The 21,804-nt window shown below is 41.9% G+C and overlaps 1 protein-coding gene across 5 annotated transcripts in view; it reads left to right on the top strand.

The window, feature by feature from the left end:
- The first annotated feature begins 12,949 nt into the window (after positions 1 to 12,949).
- Positions 12,950 to 21,804, top strand: part of SHISA7 (shisa family member 7) — a 178,065-nt gene continuing 169,210 nt past the window's right edge. For 2 of the 5 annotated variants that reach the window (XM_075605297.1, XM_075605294.1), the window contains exon 1: positions 12,950 to 13,119. The gene's annotated coding sequence lies outside the window, so the exon portion shown is untranslated. The remainder of the gene's footprint in view (positions 13,120 to 21,804) is intronic. The other 3 variants (XM_075605298.1, XM_075605296.1, XM_075605295.1) reach the window with 2 other exon arrangements.

Here is a 21,804-nt window from a genome sequence, read left to right as displayed (position 1 = left end):
TGCCTAATGTGAATGTTCATGAGTCAACTATCAGAAAAAGACTAACCTAGAATGGTGTTCATGGAAGGATAGCCAGGAGGAAACCACTGCTCTCAAAAAAAAGGTTGAACTTTTTAGCCTCAATGAGAAACGTTATGTTTGGCGAAAACCAAACACTGTGTGGAAGAAATAAAACTCCACTCTCAAGACTTTAGGGTAACCGTCTGTCACAAGACTTTTATTACATATTGTGTAGCTATCACAAGAGTACATATAATAATCAAACCTGAGTCTGAATAAAATACGCACTCAGGTCAAGCTTTTCTTTCACCCTGCAGCTTCAGCACAGACCGCAGCTTGCACCCATGCCCGCGCCGCCAGGCGCGCGTGCAGGAGCCGACACTGGGGCCGTAGCCTTAGTGAGAACAAAGAAACAGCAGTCTAGGCTGAAGCAAAGTTAAGGTAACCTACTAGACATCCTCTTAATCACATACAAAGTAGAAAGCTGCGCGCCATGACAACGGGAAGCTACATGATGTCACAGCGTCACGTGACATCACAATGCTACCCGGCATCACATTGCCATGACAACTTGAGGCCGCGTAACGTCGTGACATCACGTAGCATCCCGTTGTCATGGCAATGCGCCGTCATTTGACACCACGCAGCAATGTTCACAGGAGTTGCAGGGGGAGATGCAGGAGAATGCCAGAGGATGCCGAGAGACGCTGCCACAACCACACCACGCCGCCAGTAAGAGAATTTTGTTTACATTTATCTCTGAGTTAGACTACAGTAGAAGGTGGCAACTCTGATAGCAAGGCCTGAAGTTTTATTCCGCAACTGCGTTTTAACAGAAGAACCTTGTCCCAACCAGCAAGCATGGTGGTGGGAGTGTGGTGGTTTGGGGCTGCTTTGCTGCCTCAGGACCTGGACGGGTTGCCATCATTGACACAACCATGAATTCTGCATTGCATCAGAAGATTCTAGAGGATAATGTCATTAGTTGAACCGAAAGTGGGTCATGCAGCAAGACAATGATCCTAAACATACACGCAGATCTACAAAAGAATGGCTGCAGAAGAGTAAATTCCATGTGTTATAATGGCCTAGTCAAAGTCTGGACCTAAACCCCATCGAAATGCTGTATCAAGACCTGAAGCAAGCTGTCGATGCAAGGAAGCCCTCAAATACCAGTTGAAGCAGTTCTGTAAGGAGGAATAGGCCAAAATTCCTCAAAACTGATGTGAGACTGACCAGCAGATACAGGAAATACTTAGTTGAAGTCATTGCTGCTCAAGAGGGTGCAACAAGTTACCGAATCTAAAGGTTCACATACTTTTTCACACACGAGTAGACATGGTCATAGACAGCAATGAAGACGGGCCCAATGATCAACAAAGAACAGATAGTGACAGATGCTAACCCTCTGACAGAGACAAATTGTGTAATAATACATTGACAGGGCCCTTTCTATCGAGAATATCTGCTACACAGAAAAAAACGGATTTTTTACAACACCAACCCAAAGGTGTGTCAAATGGATGAGAACTACATTTGTAGATAGCTTCACACCGTCTAACGTGCTTGTTTCTTGCATTTCCATCCAAGGAAGATGAATGATGTGTGTTCTTTCTTTCTCACACTTTCCCTTCACCCTCTCTTCACTCTTTGGAAAACAATCCCCTCTTCATCTTCCCAGCCCCATTTCTCACCTAATTCTTCTCTTTTATCCTTCTCCACTTACCCTTATATTTTCCCATGTGCCTTTCTTTTACCTGCTCTGACAAGACCCCATTCACTACTGTAAACCCTCTCTGCTGTAAGTGCTATAGGCGGGACAGGAGGATTCAAGATACCTATGGCATTAGTGATTTCAAAGCCAGCTTCTAGTCCATGGTGGGCCTTGCTGCTTCTCCCTGCCCTCCAGTTGTGTTTCTTACCTCAGCACAAGCAAGAATAGAGGAGAAGCAAACAGAACTTATCAGGATGTACTAGTTGTAAGGAAGCTTTTAGCTGTATCCGTTGTAACAAGATGACACTGTCAGTCAATGGGGTTTATATGTTGGTCCATAAGAGTGCTGGTCCTTGTGATATTTGTAGATTACACAGAGCAGGCAAGTGTAACGAATTGGATATTTTCTTCTTTGCCCTGCCAGGATGCAGCCACCAAGAGAGTCAGTATCAGGAGCCGTATTTTGGCGTAGATGGCCATGTTGAATTTCAGATTTTTACATGATAGAAGCAGATGAATACATATTATTCAATTAGTTCAAGGAGAAAGACAATGGAAATTAATCAAATGAAATCTATATTCAGGAAAACGCTGGGCTCTATTTACTAAGCAGTGCTCTTGAATACGACACCGTACAGACCATTCAATGGAACAGCACTTCTTGATAAAGTTCCTTTGAACGAAACGCGTTGAAGGTTTGCTGTTGTCCCACATGATGATTTGTTAATAAAGGACTTTTATTGCTAAGACCTGCTCCTCTCTACTGCTGTGCGCTGCACACCCTGGCTTTGGACATTCAATGGAACGGGCTGCACAGTGTCGTTCACCACTGTAAGGAGCCTTATGGAATAGCACTGCTTAGTAAATAGGAGCGAAGTGCCCCTCTAAAACACAGCAACATGTGACAATTCAGTGGCTTGGGTTCCATAGCTTTGCCCCTTAGTGCTTAGCATTAAATAACAAAGGTTTCAATTTGACAATGATACAAAAGGAAATGTTATTTTAGTCTTAACATGTTCTCAAGATAATCAAATGGCAGAAAGTCTCTTGTGTCCCTCCCTCTGGTCTCTCCAACACCTACGCTGCTTTTCTTTTGTCTCTAGTGTCTTCTGATAGTCAGCCAATTCCTACAAAGCCTAATTACAATTATAGTCGTAAAATCTTACCTTAATAGCTTATAAAAGCCCTGGTATGTGACAACAGAGCTGGTGGAAACTGTTCCACAAAAGAAGGAGTAAGTCTTGCTATTTTTAAAGTATCCATATGGCTCTATTTAAAACACATCCAAGTATGTGTCTTTCACATAATAAATTAGGTTAATTGTTAATGCAAGTGCACATAGAGAACAAAGAACAATTTCATTGCCCTAGAACAAAGCACGGCACAGGCTGGCAATATGTAGACTTGCCCAAACACCTCTACTATTTTAGTCCTAATTGAAACCACAGCTGAGATCCTTACCAGGAGAAGTCCTAGTTTCTGCAATATGGTTCCATGCCCATTATTATTACTATAATTTCTGCTTACTTGTGCATAGGTTAAACTATGAATAGTCTTTTCATTCACAGTGGTTTAAAACCCTTTTATGTACCTACTGACGTCATTTGGTGTTACATAATATCCCCACGCGTGCACCCCCCCCCCCCCGATATCACTCTGCATGTACTGATGGAGAACATAGTCATGAACCTGAAGTCAAAGCATCCGCTATGCCTGGGAAGTGCTCCAGTCTTGTTTCTTTTCTTGCTTTACTCTCATCCCCTTCAGTCACACGTGTACCACAACTGACCTGATTGACAGTTACAAAGTTGTCTCGTCTGACCCAAATATATAATACCAATAAAGTATCCCCCAACTTTGTACATTTAAATTAAAACATCCAGTAGGTTATGTAATGTATGATATACTGGACACATAACAAGCTCCTATTGAACCCCCAAAATAACCACAACATATATATAAGCATATGAGTGTCACAGAGGAGTGCTACTGAGAATGGCAATATATATTTAAAACCAGAGACAGAACATAAAACACAGACAAAGCTCAGTTTCAGGGGTCCCTAACGCTAATATAAATTCTTAGTAACCTGTATAATAACAGGAAGAATGATTTATAGTAAATCTGTCAATATTAGTTGCAAAGTTCTAAGTCTGATTGAAGCCTTTATTAACCTGTACATTACCAGGAAAAGCACTCTGTATTAGAGTTGTCACAACCATCCTGCAAGCAAACAAGTTACTAAGAATTTATATTAGCGTTAGGGACCCCTGAATTGTGGTCTGCCGTGAAGTTGGCTCAGGGGCTTACAACAATTTTGGCCAAAAATGTCAAACTAAAAGACCATTTTACTTAATAGATATTTATACATATATATTTAGGCACTGTACCGTGTATGAGTTTCACTGGATGTGCTAAAACTGAGCTTTGTCTGTGTTTTATGTTCTGTCTCTGGTTTTAAATATATATTGCCATGCTCAGTAGCACTCCTCTGTGACACTCATATGCTTATATATATGTTGTGGTTATTTTGGGGGTTCAATAGGAGCTTGTTAGGTGTCCAGTATATTTTACAATTGTGTTTCAGCTAGTCTTGGCTGTTTGGAGGGTGGCAACCTCCTACTTAATTGAAGCTCACCCCCTCCCACATTTAAATGGTTAAAGGCTCACTCCATAGCATCTTCCACACAGGGGAACTTGTTTGCTTGCAGGATGGTTGTGACAACTCTAATACAGAGTGCTTTTCCTGGTAATGTACAGGTTAATAAAGGCTTCAATCAGACTTAGAACTTTGCAACTAATATTGACAGATTTACTATAAATCATTCTTCCTGTTATTATACAGGTTACTAAGAATTTATATTAGCGTTAGGGACCCCTGAATTGTGGTCTGCCGTGAAGTTGGCTCAGGGGCTTACAACAATTTTGGCCAAAAATGTCAAACTAAAAGACCATTTTACTTAATAGATATTTATACATATATATTTAGGCACTGTACCGTGTATGAGTTTCACTGGATGTGCTAAAACTGAGCTTTGTCTGTGTTTTATGTTCTGTCTCTGGTTTTAAATATATATTGCCATGCTCAGTAGCACTCCTCTGTGACACTCATATGCTTATATATATGTTGTGGTTATTTTGGGGGTTCAATAGGAGCTTGTTAGGTGTCCAGTATATTTTACAATTGTGTTTCAGCTAGTCTTGGCTGTTTGGAGGGTGGCAACCTCCTACTTAATTGAAGCTCACCCCCTCCCACATTTAAATGGTTAAAGGCTCACTCCATAGCATCTTCCACACAGGGGAACTTGTTTGCTTGCAGGATGGTTGTGACAACTCTAATACAGAGTGCTTTTCCTGGTAATGTACAGGTTAATAAAGGCTTCAATCAGACTTAGAACTTTGCAACTAATATTGACAGATTTACTATAAATCATTCTTCCTGTTATTATACAGGTTACTAAGAATTTATATTAGCGTTAGGGACCCCTGAATTGTGGTCTGCCGTGAAGTTGGCTCAAGGGCTTACAACAATTTTGGCCAAAAATGTCAAACTAAAAGACCATTTTACTTAATAGATATTTATACATATATATTTAGGCACTGTACCGTGTATGAGTTTCACTGGATGTGCTAAAACTGAGCTTTGTCTGTGTTTTATGTCCTGTCTCTGGTTTTAAATATATATTGCCATGCTCAGTAGCACTCCTCTGTGACACTCATATGCTTATATATATGTTGTGGTTATTTTGGGGGTTCAATAGGAGCTTGTTAGGTGTCCAGTATATTTTACAATTGTGTTTCAGCTAGTCTTGGCTGTTTGGAGGGTGGCAACCTCCTACTTAATTGAAGCTCACCCCCTCCCACATTTAAATGGTTAAAGGCTCACTCCATAGCATCTTCCACACAGGGGAACTTGTTTGCTTGCAGGATGGTTGTGACAACTCTAATACAGAGTGCTTTTCCTGGTAATGTACAGGTTAATAAAGGCTTCAATCAGACTTAGAACTTTGCAACTAATATTGACAGATTTACTATAAATCATTCTTCCTGTTATTATACAGGTTACTAAGAATTTATATTAGCGTTAGGGACCCCTGAATTGTGGTCTGCCGTGAAGTTGGCTCAGGGGCTTACAACAATTTTGGCCAAAAATGTCAAACTAAAAGACCATTTTACTTAATAGATATTTATACATATATATTTAGGCACTGTACCGTGTATGAGTTTCACTGGATGTGCTAAAACTGAGATTTGTCTGTGTTTTATGTTATGTAATGTATGATGCTGCTGTGGTGCTATGATAGACATTGGCTGGGTTATTTTATCTCATTTTATGTATGTACTGTGATATTTTTATCATTATATTCATCATCATTATCATGGTACAGTACATCTTACAATATAAATATACAACTTCCATGTAATTCATATATAAATAAGGCCTTTACTGATCAATCATGAGTAACAGTCCATTTTTGACACATAGTAACACACAGCATGATTCTTAATATATTGTTCCACCCCCTTTGTTCCTGTTATCCATTTTTGTTTCAATACTGCCTTTCTTTTCTCTTTTTTGCACAATTTCTTCTTCAGTGTACAGTACTTTGAGTTCTCTTACTGTATGTCAAGAGACCAGGTTAAATTTCTTTGGAGCCACATCCAATCGGTGAGATGCTCGTTGAAAAGTCTTGATCTGAGTGGACATTGGAAATCCCACTCTTTCCAATTATTGTGTGTCCCCTCAGATCAAGGTAAAATAATAAGCCCAGCACACCACAGAAATAGTATGTAACACTCCTGCCCTGGCCCAGCATCAGGGATAGGGTGTACATTGAAAAGGGAGTTATTGGAACAGTCTTTATGGCTTGCACACTATCTCCCTCATTCCTCCATTCTCTCCCCCCCCCCATCCCTCCATTCTTTCTCTCAACGCCCCCCATTTCCTTCATTGTCTTCCCCCTTCCCTCCATTCTCTCTCCCTCCCCTTCCCTCCATTCTCCCTCCCCATCCCTCCATTCTCTCTCCACCCGCTTCCCTCCATTCTCTCTCCCCACTTCCCCATACCTCCATTCTCTCCCTTCGCCCCTTTCACTATATTCGCTCCCTCCCCCCTTCCCTCCATCCTCTCCTCCCCCTTTCCCACCCTCCCTTCCCTCCATTCGCTCCCTTCCCTCCATTCGCTCCCTTCCCTCCATTCTCTCACTCCCCCTTTTCTCCCTCCCCTTCTCTCTCTCCCTCCCCTCCATTCTCTCCCTCCCCTCCATTCTCTCCCTCCCCTCCATTCTCTCCCTCCCCTTTTCTCCCTCCCCCTCGTCTCTCTCCCTCCCCTCCATTCTCTCCCTCCCCCTTCCCTCCATTCTCTCCCTCCCCTCCATTCTCTCCCTCCCCTCCATTCTCTCCCTCCCCTCCATTCTCTCCCCCCTTCCCTCCATTCTCTCCCCCCATCCGTTCATTCTCTCTCTGCTCATCCGATACTATCACTCTCTACTCCATTCTGTGTATGTCTCGCCCCCCATTCTCTGTGTCTCTCTCCCCCATTCTCTGTGTCTATCTCTCTCCTCACTTTCTGTGCGTTTGTGACTCTCCCCATTCTATGTGTCAGTCACTCTATCCCCATTCTATGTCAGCCACTCTCTCTCCCCATTCTGTGTGTCTGTCACTCTCTCCATCTGTGTGTCTGTCTCTCTCCCCATTCTCTTTCTGTCACTCTCTCCATTCTGTGTGTCTGTGTCTCTCTCCATCTGTATGTCAGTCTCTCCCCATTCTGTCTGTCAGTCTCTCAATTCTCTGTCTGTTTCTCTATGTGTCAGTCATTCTATCCCCATTCTGTGTCAGTCACTCTCTCTCCCCATTCTGTGTCAGCCACTCTCTCTCCCCAATCTGTGTGTCAGTCACTCTCTCTCCCTATTCTGTGTCTGCCTCTCTCTCCCCATTCTGTGTCTGTCATTCTCTCCATTCTCTGTCTCTCTTCCCATTCTCTATTCTCTGTGTCTCTCTCCCCATTCTCTGTGTCTCTCTCCCCATTCTCTGTGTCTCTCTCCCCATTCTCTGTGTCTCTCTCCCCATTCTCTGTGTCTCTCTCCCCATTCTCTGTCTCTCTCCCCAATCTGTGTCTCTCTCCCAATTCTTTGTGTCTGTCTCACTCTCTCGCTCCCCATTCTGTGTGTCTGTCACTCTCTCCATCTGTGTGTCTGTCTCTCTCCCCATTCTCTTTCTGTCACTCTCTCCATTCTGTGTGTCTGTGTCTCTCTCCATCTGTATGTCAGTCTCTCCCCAGTCTGTCTGTCAGTCTCTCAATTCTCTGTGTCTGTTTCTCTATGTGTCAGTCACTCTATCCCCATTCTGTGTCAGTCACTCTCTCTCCCCATTCTGTGTGTCAGTCACTCTCCCTCCCTATTCTGTGTCTGCCTCTCTCTTCCCATTCTGTGTCTGTCACTCTCTCCCTCCCCATTCTATGTGTCTGTCTCTCTCCCCATTCTCTGTGTCTCTCTCCCCATTCTCTGTGTCTCTCTCCCCATTCTCTGTGTCTCTCTCCCCATTCTCTGTCTCTCTCCCCAATCTGTGTCTCTCTCCCAATTCTTTGTGTCTGTCTCACTCTCTCGCTCCCCATTCTGTGTGTCTGTCACTCTCTCCATCTGTGTGTCTGTCTCTCTCCCCATTCTCTTTCTGTCACTCTCTCCATTCTGTGTGTCTGTGTCTCTCTCCATTTGTATGTCAGTCTCTCCCCAGTCTGTCTGTCAGTCTCTCAATTCTCTGTGTCTGTTTCTCTATGTGTCAGTCATTCTATCCCCATTCTGTGTCAGTCACTCTCTCTCCCCATTCTGTGTCAGTCACTCTCTCTCCCCAATCTGTGTGTCAGTCACTCTCTCTCCCTATTCTGTGTCTGCCTCTCTCTCCCCATTCTGTGTCTGTCATTCTCTCCCCATTCTCTGTCTCTCTTCCCATTCTCTATTCTCTGTCTCTCTCCCCATTCTCTGTGTCTCTCTCCCCATTCTCTGTGTCTCTCTCCCCATTCTCTGTGTCTCTCTCCCCATTCTCTGTGTCTCTCTCCACATTCTCTGTCTCTCTCCCCAATTTGTGTCTCTCTCCCAATTCTTTGTGTCTGTCTCACTCTCTCGCTCCTCATTCTGTGTGTCTGTCACTCTCTCCATCTGTGTGTCTGTCTCTCTCCCCATTCTCTTTCTGTCACTCTCTCCATTCTGTGTGTCTGTGTCTCTCTCCATCTGTATGTCAGTCTCTCCCCAGTCTGTCTGTCAGTCTCTCAATTCTCTGTGTCTGTTTCTCTATGTGTCAGTCACTCTATCCCCATTCTGTGTCAGTCACTCTCTCTCCCCATTCTGTGTGTCAGTCACTCTCTCTCCCTATTCTGTGTCTGCCTCTCTCTTCCCATTCTGTGTCTGTCACTCTCTCCCTCCCCATTCTATGTGTCTGTCTCTCTCCCCATTCTCTGTGTCTCTCTTCCCATTCTCTGTGTCTCTCTTCCCATTCTCTGTGTCTCTCTTCCCATTCTCTGTGTCTCTCTTCCCATTCTCTGTGTCTCTCTTCCCATTTTCTGTGTCTCTCTTCCCATTCTCTGTGTCTCTCTTCCCATTCTCTGTCTCTCTTCCCATTCTCTGTGTCTCTCTCCCCACTCTCTGTGTCTCTCGCCCCATTCTCTGTGTCTCTCGCCCCATTCTCTGTGTCTCTCTCCCCATTCTCTGTGTCTCTCTCCCCATTCTCTGTGTCTCTCTCCCCATTCTCTGTGTCTCTCTCCCCATTCTCTGTGTCTCTCTCCCCATTCTCTGTGTCTTTCTCCCCATTTTCTCCCCCTCCCCATTCTCTCTCCCTCCCCAATCTGTGTCTCTCTCCCCATTCTCTGTGTCTCTCTTCCCATTCTGTGTCTCTCTTCCCATTCTGTGTCTCTCTTCCCATTCTGTGTCTCTCTTCCCATTCTCTGTGTCTCTCTTCCCATTCTCTGTGTCTCTCTCCCAATTCTTTGTGTCTGTCTCACTCTCTCGCTCCCCATTCTGTGTGTCTGTCACTCTCTCCATTCTGTGTGTCTGTTTCTCTCTCCATCTGTATGTCAGTTTCTCTCCCCATTCTGTGTGTCAGTCACTCTCTCCCCATTCTGTGTCTGTCACTCTCTCCCTCCCCATTCTGTGTGTCTGTCTCTCTCCCCATTTTCTGTCTCTCTCCCCATTCTGTGTGTCTGTCACTCTCTCCATCTGTGTGTCTGTCTCTCTCCCCATTCTCTGTCTGTCACTCTCTCCATTCTGTGTGTCTGTTTCTCTCTCCATCTGTATGTCAGTTTCTCTCCCCATTCTGTGTGTCAGCCACTCTCTCTCCCCATTCTGTGTCTGTCACTCTCTCCCTCCCCATTCTATGTGTCTGTCTCTCTCCCCATTTTCTGTGTCTCTCTCCCCATTCTCTGTGTCTCTCTTCCCATTCTCTGTGTCTCTCTTCCCATTCTCTGTGTCTCTCTTCCCATTCTCTGTGTCTCTCTTCCTATTCTCTGTGTCTCTCTTCCCATTCTCTGTGTCTCTCTTCCCATTCTCTGTGTCTCTCTTCCCATTCTCTGTCTCTCTCCCCATTCTCTGTCTCTCTCCCCATTCTCTGTGTCTCTCTTCCCATTCTCTGTCTCTCTTCCCATTCTCTGTGTCTCTATCCCCCATTTTCTGTGTCTCTCCCCCCATTCTCTGTGTGTCTCTCCCTCCCCATTCTCTGTGTCTCTCTCCCTCCCCATTCTCTGTGTCTCTCTCCCCATTCTCTGTGTCTCTCGCCCCATTCTCTGTCTCTCTCCCCATTCTCTGTCTCTCTCCCCATTCTCTGTCTCTCTCCCCATTCTCTGTGTCTCTCTTTCCATTCTCTGTGTCTCTCTCCCCATTCTCTGTGTCTCTCTCCCTAATCTGTGTCTTTCTCCCAATTCTTTGTGTCTGTCTCACTCTCCATCTGTGTGTCTGTCTCTCTCCCCATTTTCTGCCTGTCACTCTCTCCATCTGTGTGTCTGTTTCTCTCCCCATTCTCGGTGTCTGTCACTCTCTCTCCTCATCCTCCACTCTGCTGACTTTCAAAACCAGGACAAGTAAGAAAAAACGGAACATTTTAGAGAATATCAGGGCACCAGAACAGACCTTTAAAAAACGGGACGGTCCAGGATTCACCCGGACATCTGGTCACCTTACTCACGCCTTACGTCTGGATGCTAGCTGATAACACAGGCCGCTGTGGAAGCCTCATCTGCGTTCCGATCTGCTCCGCTGGGCTCCCTAGCTACCGGGAACTAGCAGAGCAACCGGCTCAGATTTCAAGCTGAAAAGTCTGCCCGCCAGAGACTAAGTCCCATTTTTAGCGCCAAAATTCTAATAATCGAACGTAGTGGTCACGGCTGGAACTAAAAGCCGATTTTAGTTCCAGGAGTTTTAGTACTATCCCCCGGTCAAAAAGAGTCCAAGTTCTCAGAATAGAAGGGAGCGGTGGCGTGTGGAACTTCACGCCGATGTGGGAACCAGAGGATTTGGGGCTCAGTCCCGGTCAGGATAAAACTCTTATTTAGAGTTCCCTGCACCTAGAACAGTCTAGTTTTCGACCCCCAGACACTGAGTAAGTGTGCTTTTCGTCTGTATTTTGTGTTTCACTGTGTGTATGCCTATTTCTGTGAATAAATTACAATTTATTTCATTATCTTGTTTTGCTCAATGAATGATCCTGTTAAAGGTGTACAATAAACCTGGTCTCCCGAGACATCAAGTAAGATACAACATTTAACAAAAAAAAAAAAAAAAAACACCAGTGCAGAATGCTGCTTTTAAAGCTAAACACCCTATGCATGGACTGGAAACCAGCGTAAATACGTAATCAGAGATGTAGAGACTAGACAAAGGGAGCACTTGTCCTGGATACATCAAACTACAGCTGGAATATTCATCACTTGCAGCGGTTGGAGATGTGGAAGAGAAACGTAGCAGCAAATATAATAGCGATGCTATAGTTTGAGCATGTGTGGATGGAGCATACAATGTGGATGACTATTTTAAGGGGGTCCACAGATAATGTATATTACGTGTGAGTTTCTCAAAGAGGCTTTAGCGAATGTACAGTACGTAACAAGGTGGCACTTCAAGACGTTCAATGAAAAGAGAACTAATGATTTTCATGTGTGTCAAATATTTTTTTACAATGACTAAAGCTTTCAATGTTTTCTACTCCAGTCCTGTGCACACTTTTATACTTCTTTGCAATGAGATTGTGGAAGGTAAAGTAACACTGCAGTAATTTTGTGTTACTTTGGGGCGCAGTTAGCAATTATTACCGAAGCGGTGTTATTTTGCATAATCCAAAGGGTAGGGACTTCTGCTGAGGGGATCAGTGTGCAGCGTGTCTGTGATAGGTCTTTCCTCATCGTCTCACTTTTGTCTCCTTTTCACCGGATTTATCTTGGTTGCCAGCTCACATCACCTTATATCTCTGTATCAACAGTTACTGTTAATTTGTCATTCTATGTGACTCCTGCCATTTCCCCGCCTACGTACCTAACACACATTCCGGTCAGCTTGTCCCTGTATGCATTAGCCATAAGCGCATTTCTCTTTTTCCCCATATTGCTGTTATGCTGCATCTCTTCAGGCGACTAGTAGCTCACCCCTGAATCAATACTCCAACAGGACCAATCCTGCAGCCATTCACTTGACATCTGACATAGAGATAAATTAGGTGAGAGAGGCGGGTAACGAACGAAAGTAAGGAGAGAATGGATAGACAAATAGAGGACACAAGGGGAGATAGGATTTGTAAATGGACAAATAAGCAACAAGAGACAAATGCAGAGGTGAACACATACTGTATAAGCAGAATTAACCCTACCCGGAATGCAGAGGTCTGCAACATTGTGTGCGATGCAGACCACTTTAAGACAGGAGGGGTTAATACAATTTCCTTATGCCTTCTCTGCAGAACCAACCAGATGTGGGGAATTAACCCTTTTTGATGTATTCTTTAGTGAAAGGGAGGAGAGGTATTGGAAATGGGGAGGGGCATGGGTGGGTTTATAGGAAAGGCCCCTTGGCCATCCATAGCCAATAATAGCTCCTGTATGGAAAGGGGGAGGGGTATTTTATCCAATGAAATCAAACAGACATTAGGTCTAATTTTTTTTCCACATTCTTTTTTTAAGCATAAAAGATTTTCATTTTTTAAAACAAGTGCTTAATTTTTATTGTCTGTGTCTTTTGTATCAAATTGAGTGCTGATAAGGCAAAAAAAATATATATATATATATACAAATAGAAGACAGCATTGCAAAAACAAAAAAGCAACAGATTTTCCTCCTCTTTTCTATATTTTGCATGGATATTGTTCACTGGAAATTCAAAGTACGTATACCAATATTGGATTTTATACCTGCTGAATTTTTCTATGAGAAAGAGGTAAGAGACCCCACTGCTGTCTGATTAGAAAATATTATATGTATTAAGGGTTTCATTACTGGTTTTGTTATATTTTATTAAGTGAAATAGGTTTTCTAAGATAATATACTGGTTTGGTAGGATTATTGTAACTGTGCTATTAGAATATGCAGTACTAAATGCTTCTTACATTGACATCTTCTGCTCTGTGTGTCTAATGCACTCTAGCCATGCAGTTCTTTGTGCCTTAAATCCAATTCAGCAGTCATATTTCAGTGCAGATCAGTGTCCTGTTGTTTCTGCTCTCAGAACTATTGATTCTAAGCAGATTAGATCATACTTGCAAATGCCTTGTTTTATGAGCTAGCAAAATATCCCTTTTCCATGGCTTACATAAAACCAATATCTCAAGTTAGATCTGACTCTGTGCATGTTAAGACAATGTGCTTTTGCTTCTGTTCATTGTTATTTTGGTTAAAAAGCATGACATGGCTTAAATGCAATCAAATATGAGAATTGGAAATCTGTAGAAAGGGGGGCGAGTGTGTTTATTTTTTTTAGGGGGGGGGTTAAGTTTTATTTTTGTATTAGGCTTACAATTTCCGTTTCTTATTTTAAATATTGTCACATTTTTCCATTTGATGTTCTACTGTGTTTCGCTCTGTGAAGTGCAGAACACAGGTGCAGCGTGTTTGTGTGAGCGTGTGTCTTGAATAACTAATAATCATTCGTTTGGTTGGGTGCAAACCAGGCTGCGTGCATTATATTGGCTTTGTGGCTGGTCCTCTATGATACGGACAATGAAACCTGAAGCTTTATAACTCACAGACAGTCTATGCACAACACCATTATTTATTATGTGTTATTTATCTGATTGTCACGTGTATTACTACTGTGAAGCGCTATGTACATTAATGGTGCTATATACAGTCAATAAAGACATACATACATACATACAACACCATGCATGAATGAAGATGCACAGTTTATGCTTTGCATTACATTTGTCACTCAAAAGGTGAGCAGGCTTAATTACAACCTGCCTTCCATGCATATTGCGTACCCGTATAGATTTACCCATCACTGGGTGAATCAGGAGTGGGACAGGGGACTGCAGGGGATGTTGCAACATGTATGACTTGCCCACATGGTTTGCTGTATGATACGGACCCGAGTGTTTATGGTTCACTGTGTATGTGTGCCATTGAATTGCTGAGTGCAGAATATGGGAATGTGTACAGTTGGTGGGAGGAGGGGAGTAATCAAGATAGAAAGAGTAAAGAGACAGCATCCCAAAGCAGCAGAAAGGGGGTAGGGGGAAGGGTGCCATTTCCACTGTGTGGGTTGCCATGGAAACAGTACAGGCTGCCTGGCATGTTTTGCATGGGTTGGGGGCGCTGTAAAATGAATGGAGAGGGTGATGGGGGGGAGGGAGAGTCAAGCTGAAGGAAATAAACAAATCTATAGTGAGGGGTGTTACGTGAAGATTGATGAACTCCTTGGAGGGGGGCTGCAGCTCATTGCAGAGTAATGCGATGCTGCACTCACATCCATCTCTGAAAGGGTCAAACAGCTCGACCTAACCTGCTGAGATGAAATAAATATTCATGTATACTATCTGGGCTGGTCGCATATTTTGAAGTTGCCTGCCCAATTTCTCTCTAGTATTACTTTGAAATCAAGGCAGCCAATGCCCTCCTCCCCCCCCCTCCCCAAATTGATGGGATCATATAATGGTAATGCTACAGCTGCAATGGGATTTAGCATTAAACACCAGGAACAGGTGGTAAAGATGAGGCGATGAGATAATACTGCAGAGTCATAAATATGAGGTTTACAGGCAGATTTCTGGTGTGTTTCCAAAATCTCCATAGTGCCCATGCTTCTGAATTGGACTCGCTTAACTACATTGCTCATTCTTTAGCACCCAATGTAGGATTAGCATGGATATTAGTTGTAAATGTTATATCACTGCATGACAGCTTACAACGAAGAAGGAGCCGTGTCAATGTAATAATATTCGCTATATGTCAATGAAAAATGAAGCTAGCCATCTGTCCAAAGGATATAGTACAGTAGGGCTTTTTTCTGCTTCATTCTACAGCCAAGAGCTGCTCAGTACTAGTGAGCCTGGTCTCCTTGAGGTCTATTAATCAAAGTCTCACACTCCTAGCTGCATAACTGGGGCAAACCCAGAGAAACAATGCGCCAGGTTTATGGAAATAGCCCCCGTTGTTTCCAGTGGGGTTTCTTTTCTTTGATCTGCAGATGTTTTTTTGCTCCGATTTTAATCTCGGGTTTTGCAACCTGCAGACTTTAATAATTAGATCCCCTTGCGTCCCGCTTCCCATCACAGCATTACCGCTGCATTCTCGCCAAGGTTACATTCACAAAGCGGCAATGTCCTTTGCACTCTGTAATGCTGCTGCTGCTGCTGCTGCTGCTGTTGCTGCAGGAATCTCATCATCTGCAGCTTCTACCTAAAGTGCTGAGTATGTGAAATTGACTTTACTAACGTAATTGTAAATACTTCCAACCGTGCGATCACAGAGCATTGGAAGACGTTATTTTTTTTTTTTTTAATGATGCTAATCACCTTACATAATTTAAAGGAGTTGCACTAAAGTGAAAAGGGAAACTGACAATATGTTTATTGTTTTGCAGAGTTAAATCCCCAAAAAAGCACAATAACAAACAGATACATATCTAATACGTAATGAATCCACTGCTTTCGTTAGTGCTAAACTACGAGCCTGCATTTAATAAGAAAATGATACTGCAGCAATTCCAACGGTGCAGTGATTTGAGCACATTTGATCTAATTCACAATTATATTCATTTACAATGATTATATTCATTTTACAAGTCACAAAAGATTTGACATCAATATTTCTCTGGGTCCAAAAGCTTGGAATGATAATATTTACATACAAACTGTTTTATCAGGCAAGCCAGGCCTGGAGGTGGCAACAGTTGTGCAATAAAAGGTGGCATTCTAGGTTTGTGGAGAGCAGTTCACTGCTCCGAATTGTGGCAAAACAGCACACTTTTCATTGCATTTGTTGACCTCGTCTAGGCAAAAAAAAGGGCCTGTTATTTGTCTCATCTCATTTGTGGATCAAAAATGAAAATAGTTGAAACTAAATTGTAGTGCTCGGGAGGCACATACTCATCTGTATATTTTGCCTGAATAGCTATACAATTCTATGAAAAGTACCAAATTGTGACATCTATACACTAAAAAAAACTGTGATAGAGAAAGTTACTCTCCATACAATAAGATGACAAGCTCCTCATCTCTTTGGTTTCCAGAAGCCCCAGTAACACATTTCTAACTAGTCAAGCAAAGACGGTATTAAGTCTCAGAGGAGCACATTTCACCTCCTTTTCCTGCTGCGATATGATGCAGTGTATTTTTGTTGGTGCTCTGAGAAGTAATTGATAATGCCAGTTCTGAAGCATCAATATTTTATGAAACATACAATTTATTGCATCTTTGTTTCTGAAAACCTTGGCATTTTAGAAAACATAACCTAAAGTTTAAGAGATTGGTATTGCTTTGGATTATAATTTTAGTTGCTTCAAATTAAAATCATTTCAAAGATTCATAAAAGTCTATATATATATATATATATATATATATATATATATATATATATATATATGTATATATATATATATATATATATATATATATATATATATATATATATATATTCCAACTTGTTTTTTATTGACAAATTTCAAATGGGATACAGAAAATGAAATAGGAACGTTAAGGATGTCATACATCAAGAACCACATCTAAAACAGTCAGGACCCACAGATCCATATATAACAAATAGCCATAATGTTGGGATCCATTTTGACATCACACAATAACCAGACAATTAAATGATAAAAGTCTGTATTCATGTATATTTTGAGTACAGTTCATGCACGGGGCAGCCTTTCAGCAGAAGTGGCTGGAACAAATACAGTCAGTGTTTTTAGCAATTCTCACAACAACGGGGTATCAGTAGGCCTATTTGCCATCCATTGTGAAAAAGTGAAATAACACACAAATCTCGTTAAATGATGCATGCGTTATCTGCCTAACCACTGTTTTCAATAGCGCAACAAGCCAGCATAACCGCAAACGCATCCAGTCAACGAAGGCGGTAATGTTTGCTACATCTGTATGCATCACTTTAGAATTAAATCATATATTGATATCAGCGGCTGAAATGTGATGGAACTAAGCTGGAGGACCAATGTTTTTCTAGTTACAAACCCAGAGTACCACTACTTTCTTAGTTCTTTTACAAATATATTATCTCACTTTATTTTTGAAGACATGGGTATTTAGTTTAGAAGGGAATCTCCCACTCCATGTTTATGCAGCATAAATATTTTCTAAATTCAGGATTTTAATACAACACAAGCATGAAAGTAATCAATGGAAGAATGGAATCCTTACACTGCCCGACGTTCAATGTATGTAGTATGTTGGGAGACTTTCAGAGACAATAGTACTGTAAGTAGGTACAAATCCTTTGACTTGTGACTGGCTATGATTTAAACCTATTCAATGATGGGTTAAGGAGGAGCTCTGCAGACAGCTGAGCAAGTAATTTCCAGAGGGCAATGTTAAGGCTCATGACATTTTTTGCATGGACTGGCATACGTAGTATTGTTCTTGGCTATAAAAAAGGGCTAGTAAAATCAGTACTCCTGGTTGCAACCAAAGAACTAGAAAAATTCAGCTCTGACTCCTTTGAGACAAGGAGTAGCCTAGTAGTAAGGGCAATGCTAAGCATTAGGTTACTTGTGATGTGCGAATTTAGTTTATGAGTTTTACGCAAAGTTCACCTTTTGGGCAAAAATTGTCACCAGAGCTACAATTGCTCTAAAATGGGCTAAATTTCATTTTGTTTCACAAACAAACCATTCACAGCACCCAAGGCAGCTATTAATGATAAGGAACAAAAACATGTTCACAAAATGTATAATCCGGTATGAAAAATGGCATGAAAGCATCATTGAGAAAGCGCTATGACAGCGTGAAACGCGTGGAAGGAGAACCCCCCTTTTTGTTCTGTGTCCCCATTATGTTTTTTTATGTAGATTTATTAAATATTTTTAATCCGGCCCTACCTGGTGAGTTTTGAGTGCTTTTTTGGCTTCTCTGGCTGTTTGATTGGCAGAAATCTGTCGGAAAGACCAATTTTCCAAAATGTCACCATTTTTCTATGTTAATTTACTGTACATTCAGGTTATGTGACCATGCACATTGGTCATGTGACCTTGCACATTGGTCATGTGACCTTGCACATTTTATATCACTTCCTTGTAACCTTGGACAAGTCACTTTATCTCCGTGCCTCAAGCAGGAAAACAAAAACAAATTGTAAGTTCTCTGAGGCAGGGACCTGTGTCTGAAAAATTAAATGTACAGCACTGCATATACCGCAATCCTATGTAAGGAAAACAATTATTATTCTAGACATGACATGCATAGCGCAGTGCCAGCTCAGCTATCTTTAAATGATTCCTATTGAAATAAAAGCAGGAGGGTGACATCATTTATGAGACTCACACTCATTTACATGCCATCAGGGGCTTTATGCTTTTGTACACTGGAAATGACTACACGGATTTAAGTTAAGGCAGAATCTTTACAATCAAGCTGATTTGAATCTTGATTGAGATAGTATGCACAGTACATATAATAATGGTAAGATCGTGGGACACCACAAAGAGTGTGGTAGTGTCCTTAGCAGAACGAGAGGGAATGACAAAACGTATAATGTCAAGGCTATGTTAGTTATTACAATAATTGTTAGTATTGGGGCTATATGGCTGCCATCAGCAATATCTTGATCTGATTGAATTAATCTTTACACATGCACAGTAAACTCTTCAGGGCAGGCACTTCCCTATTCTTATGTTCACTTCCATTGTGCTGTATTTTTGTTCTGTATCATGTCCCTGTATAAAAAATCTGTGAGGTTTCTGACATAGACCCTTTCAACAAATTTTAGATCCTTCAACTAATAAAAGGGAGGGACTCAACCAGCATTAGTATAGCACGGGGACATTGCATTAGTATAGCATTGGGACATTGCATTAGTATAACATAGGGACACTGCATTAGTATAGCATAGGGACACTGCATTAGTATAACATAGGGACACTGCATTAGTATAACATAGGGACACTGCATTAGTATAACATAGGGACACTGCATTAGTATTACATAGGGACACTGCATTAGTATAGCACAGGGACATTGCATTAGTATAACATAGGGACACTGCATTAGTATAACATAGGGACACTGCATTAGTATAACATAGGGACACTGCATTAGTATAACATAGGGACACAGCATTAGTATAACATAGCATTGCATTAGTATAGCATAGGGACACTGCATTAGTATAACATAGGGACATTGCATTAGTATAGCATTGGGACATTGCATAGGACACTGCATTAGTATAGCATGGGGACACTCCATTAGTATAGCATGGGGACACTCCATTAGTATAGCATGGGGACACTCCATTAGTATAGCATGGGGACACTGCATTAGTATAGCATGGGGACACTGCATTAGTATAGCATGGGGACACTGCATTAGTATAGCATAGGGACACTGCATTAGTATAACATAGGGACACTGCATTAGTATAGCATGGGGACACTGCATTAGTATAGCATAGGGACACTGCATTAGTATAACATATGGACACTGCATTAGTATAGCATGGGGACACTGCATTAGTATAGCATGGGGACACTGCATTAGTATAGCATAGGGACACTGCATTAGTATAGCATAGGGACACTGCATTAGTATAGCATAGGGACACTGCACTAGTATAGCATAGGGACACTGCATTAGTATAACATATGGACACTGCATTAGTATAGCAAGGGGGACACTGCATTAGTATAGCATTGGGACACTGCATTAGTATAGTATAGGGACACTGCATTAGTAGAGCACAAGGGCATTGCATTAGTATAGCATGGGGGCACTGCATTAGTATAACATAGGGACACTGCATTAGTATAGCATGGGGACACTGCATTAGTATAAAGAGAATAGTCCAGGCACACGGTCTTATCACAAAGTAGAAAATTTAATCCAGCATAAATCCATGGATTTATGCTGGATTAAATTTTCTACTTTGTGATAAGACCGTGTGCCTGGACTATTCTCTTTACCGTGATACCACTTGGGGACCTGGTAGGACGACCCCCCTAGTATAGCATGGGGACACTGCATTAGTATAGCATAGGGTCACAGCATTAGTATAACATAGGGGCACCGCATTAGTATAACATAGGGGCACCACATTTGTATATCATAGGGACACTGCATTAGTACAGCATAGGGACACTGCATTAGTATAGCATATGGACATTGCATTAGTATAACATAGGGACACTGCATTAGTATAGCATAGGGACACTGCTTTAGTATAGCATATGGACACTGCATTAGTATAGCATGGAGACACTGCATTTGTATAGCATAGGGACACTGCATTAGTATAACATAGGGACACTGCATTAGTATAACATAGGGACACTGCATTAGTATAGAATAGGGACACTGCATTAGTATAGCATAAGGACACTGCATTAGTATAGCATATGGACACTGCATTAGTATAACATAGGGACACTGCATTAGTATAACGTAGGGACACTGCATTAGTATAGCATAGGGACACTGCATTAGTATAACATAGGGACACTGGATTAGTATAGCATATGGACACTGCATTAGTATAACATATGGACACTGCATTAGTATAGCATGGGGACACTGCATTAGTATAGCAAGGGGACACTGCATTAGTATAGTATAGGGACACTGCATTAGTAGAGCACAAGGACATTGCATTAGTATAGCATGGGGGCACTGCATTAGTATAACATAGGGACACTGCATTAGTATAGCATGGGGACACTGCATTAGTATAAAGAGAATAGTCCAGGCACACGGTCTTATCACAAAGTAGAAAATTTAATCCAGCATAAATCCATGGATTTATGCTGGATTAAATTTTCTACTTTGTGATAAGACCGTGTGCCTGGACTATTCTCTTTACCGTGATACCACTTGGGGACCTGGTAGGACGACCCCCCTAGTATAGCATGGGGACACTGCATTAGTATAGCATAGGGTCACAGCATTAGTATAACATAGGGGCACCGCATTAGTATAACATAGGGGCACCACATTTGTATAGCATAGGGACACTGCATTAGTATAACATAGGGACACTGCATTAGTATAGCATATGGACATTGCATTAGTACAACATAGGGACACTGCATTAGTACAGCATAGGGACACTGCATTAGTATAGCATGGAGACACTGCATTAGTATAGCATGGAGACACTGCATTAGTATAGCACAGGGACATTGCATTAGTATAGCATAGGGACACTGCTTTAGTATAACATAGGGACACTGCTTTAGTATAGCATATGGACACTGCATTAGTATAACATAGACACTGCATTAGTATAACATAGGGACACTGCATTAGTATAACATAGGGACACTGCATTAGTATAACATAGGGACACTGCATTAGTATAAAGAGAATAGTCCAGGCACACGGTCTTATCACAAAGTAGAAAATTTAATCCAGCATAAATCCATGGATTTATGCTGGATTAAATTTTCTACTTTGTGATA

This window comes from Ascaphus truei, chromosome 6 (genome assembly GCF_040206685.1).
Source record: "Ascaphus truei isolate aAscTru1 chromosome 6, aAscTru1.hap1, whole genome shotgun sequence".
Classification (NCBI taxonomy): Eukaryota; Metazoa; Chordata; class Amphibia; order Anura; family Ascaphidae; genus Ascaphus; species Ascaphus truei.
This window is presented reverse-complemented; position numbering and strand designations above follow the sequence as displayed.